Here is a 3,998-nt window from a genome sequence, read left to right on the forward strand (position 1 = left end):
AAGCTTATATCTCAATGGGTTCGCAATCTGGGTATTTTATCTGATGATGACTGGAAGATTCTTATATGTTCTCCTTAGGACGCCACAGCTTATTCCAGGTTTCAGCAGATTAAAACAGGAGATATGGTAAGAACTTACCTTTGTTATCTCTGTTTCTACGAAGTCCATAGGGTCCACAGGGTTGACCTTGGGGTATAGCTGGATCTGGATCCACGGGCACCACGCAGTTAAAGCTTTGCTGCTCCCAGGATGCACTTGGGTCCGTCCTCCTCTATACCCCGCCCCCGAGCCACAGGCACCTCAGTTGGTAAGCAGCCAAGGCCGGAGGAGGAGACTAAACAGAGAGAAGGAAGACTGGAACACACAAGAAACCATACTCACAGAAATGGGAGACGGAAAACCGGTGACCAGCCACACAGCCCATTTGAAGCCAGGTGCGTCAGGGCGGGCGCCCTGTGGACCCTATGGACTTCGTAGAAACAGAGATAACAAAGTTAAGTTCTTACCATATCTCCTGTCTTCTACTTCAGGGTCCATAGGGGGTCCACAGGGTTGACCTTGGGGATGTCCCAAGCAGTTCAACTAAGGGCGGGGACGCTCCTGTGCTGAAAGGAGTACCCGGCGCCCAAAGGATGCATCCTGAGAGGCGAAGGTGTCAAACGCATAGAACCTCAAAAACGTTTGAATTGAAGACCAAGTGGCCGCCTTACACAGCTGTACAGCGGAGGCGCCACGTCTAGCAGCCCAAGAGGGACCCACAGAACGAGTGAAATGAGCCTTAACAGAGGCTGGCACAGGTAAACCCTCCTGTGCATAAGCCTCACAAATAACAGAACGAAGCTAACGGGCTAACGTTTGCTTGTTGGCAGGCCAACCCCTCTTGTGAAAACCGAAGAGGACAAACAATGAATCTGACTTCCTAACCGAAGCAGTCCGGTCCACATAGATTCTAAGTGCCCGGACTACATCTAAGGAGGCCTCACCAGCTGAAAGATCAGGTGACTGAAAAGCTGGCACAACAAGTTCCTGATTAATGTGGAACTTTGAGACCACTTTGGGCAAAAACTCAGGACGAATGCGGAGCACCGCTCTGTCCTGGTGAAAAATCAGAAAAGGAGGGCGACATGAAAGCGCCCCCAATTCTGACACCCTCCTGGCAGAAGCAATTGCCAGGAGAAAAACGGTCTTAAACATCAGCCACTTGAGCTCCACCGACTCAAGCGGCTCAAAAGGAGGACCCTGCAAGACCCGTAGTACCACCGCTAAGTCCCAAGGAGCCACCGGAGGCACGAAGGGAGGCTGTATCCTGAGAACACCTTGGAAAAAGGTGTCAACATCTGGCAGTGTAGCAATCCGTCGCTGAAACCACACGGACAAAGCAGACACATGAACCTTCAGAGAGGCAAGGCGTAAGCAGAGGTCCAAACCTGATTGAAGGAACTCCAAGATTCTGGAAACCCGGAACACCTGAGGATCATAGCTTCTGGATTCACACCACCGAAAGTAAGTGTGCCACACCCTATGGTAAATCCGTGCGGAAGCATGCTTGCGTGCCCTAAGCATGGTACCAATGACCGAACTGGAGAAACCCCGAGACCTTAAGACGGCTGTCTCAAGAGCCACGCCGTCAAAGACAGCCGACCCGGATCCGGGTAAAGGCAGGGCCCTTGAGACAATAGGTCCTGACGCTGAGGAAGAAGGTACGGAGCGTCGATGGAGAGGCACTTCAGATCGGAGTACCAAGGACGTCTGGGCCACGCCGGAGCTACTAGCACGAGCGTGCCGCCGTCCTGCTTGAATTTCCGCAGAACCCGAGGAAACAGGGATATCGGAGGAAACAGATACGCCAGGTGAAACGTCCATTTCACCGACAGCGCGTCTACCAGACAGGCGCCTGCGTCTCTTATCCTTGACCCGTAAACGGGCAACTTGTGATTGTGACGGGAGGCCATAAAGTCCAGCTCCGGCAGCCCCCACCTGTCCACGAGTAGCTGAAACACCTCTGGGTGAAGCGACCATTCCCCGGGATGCACGTCGTGACGGCTGAGGAAGTCCGCCTCCCAATTGAGGACTCCGGGAATGAAGACTGCCGAGATCGCTGGAATGTGACACTCCGCCCAAGCAAGAATGCGAGACACCTCCAACATCGCTGCCCGACAGCGAGTTCCTCCTTGGTGGTTGATGTACGCCACCATGGTGGCGTTGTCGGACTGCACTTGAACCGCCCTTCCGTGAAGAGCGGGGCCGGACGACTGCAGGGCCCTGTATACTGCCCGCAGTTCCAGGATGTTGATGGGGAGAAGTGCTTCTTCCGCGGACCAACGACCCTGAAGCGATAATGAGCCGGTCACTGCCCCCCAACCTCGGAGACTGGCATCCGTCGTGAGCAGGACCCAGTCCGGGATCCAAAAGGGGCGCCCCTCGACCAGATGCGCTGTCTGAAGCCACCAAGCCAAAGACTGCCGAACCTCCGGGGACAACACCAGCATCTGAGAGCGGATCCGGTGAGGTAACCCGTTCCATTCCGATAGAATCAGCCCCTGCAGGGGCCGGGAATAGAACTGGGCAAATTCCACCATGTCGAATGTCGACACCATGGACCCCAGAACTCTCATAGCCGAATGGACCGACAGGCGGCAACTGCTCAGGCAACTGTGTATCCGCAGCTGCAGGGAGGAGACCTTCTCCGGAGTCAGGAAAATCCGTTGCTGACGAGAATCCAGCAGGGCTCCCAAATGAACCATCCGCTGTGATGGAATCAGGGAGGACTTTTTCCAATTTATCAGCCACCCGTGCGCTTGCAGGCAAGCGATCGTCAGGTGGAGATGTTGAAGCAGTACCTCCGGGGAGCTCGCCAGCAACAGGAGGTCGTCCAGATACGGCAGCAGCCGTACATTCTGGTTCAGAAGATGTGCGGCCATGACCGCCATAATCTTTGTGAACACCCTCGGTGCCGTGGAGAGGCCAAAGGGTAGCGCCCGGAACTGAAAATTATGTTGAAGGATAGCGAACCTCAGATACCGTTGGTGCGAAGGTGCTATCGGAACATGGAGGTAGGCGTCCTGGATATCCAGGGACACCATGTAATCCCCCGGTTCCATCGCCAGAATGATGGAACGTAATGTTTCCATCCTGAACTTGGGAACTCTGAGGAATTTGTTCAGAGACTTCAAGTTGAGGATAGGGCGATGAGAACCATTGGGTTTCTGCACCAGAAACAGAGAAGAATAGTACCCCGTCCCTCGTTGTAATTGAGGAACGGGAACAATGACCCCTGCTTTTAGCAAGGACTCTATAGCTTCCTGAATCTGTAAAGTCTTGGTCATATCCTGAGAAGGACTCGTGCAGAAAAACTGGTGGGGCGGTCTGTGCTGAAAAGACAGGGCGTACCCCTGGGAGACCACTTCTCGAACCCAGGCATCCGTGGTGGTATTGTGCCAGCACTGGGCAAATAGAAGAAGTCGGCCTCCCACTCTGGGGCCCCCCAGAGGGAGGCCCGTCCCATCAGGCAGAAGGTTTATCCTCCTGCTTGGAAGAAGGGCGCCTGGCACTCCAGGCCTGCTTCTTGGGCTTAGAAGCGGCCTTGGTCGCCGATTGCCTCGGGAAGGACTGACCTTTGGCCTTGCCCTGAACCCGAAAGGACCGAAAGGCAGAGCTCCATACTTTGGTAGGTGCAGAAGCCGAAGGGAGGAAGGCTGATTTAGACTTAGCCAGAGTATCCACAATTTTGTCCAAGTCTGGACCAAAAAGCAACTCCCCATTAAAAGGTAAGGCCTCCAGTCCCTTTTTGGAGTCTGCGTCAGCTCTCCAAGACCTCAGCCACAAGGACCGACGCGCCGACACAGCTGCAGCCGACACCCGAGAGGTCAGCAGGCTTGCATCTAACGATGCTTCCCCAATGTACGAAGCCGCATCCCTCATTTGTTATCAACGCTCTCTGGATCTCCGAAGCATCTTCCGGAAAGGTATCTTCCAAAGCATTGGCCCAGCTCTCGATG

This window comes from Taudactylus pleione, unplaced genomic scaffold, assembly GCF_031769625.1.
Source record: "Taudactylus pleione unplaced genomic scaffold, aTauple2 ptg000154l, whole genome shotgun sequence".
Taxonomy (NCBI): Eukaryota; Metazoa; Chordata; class Amphibia; order Anura; family Myobatrachidae; genus Taudactylus; species Taudactylus pleione.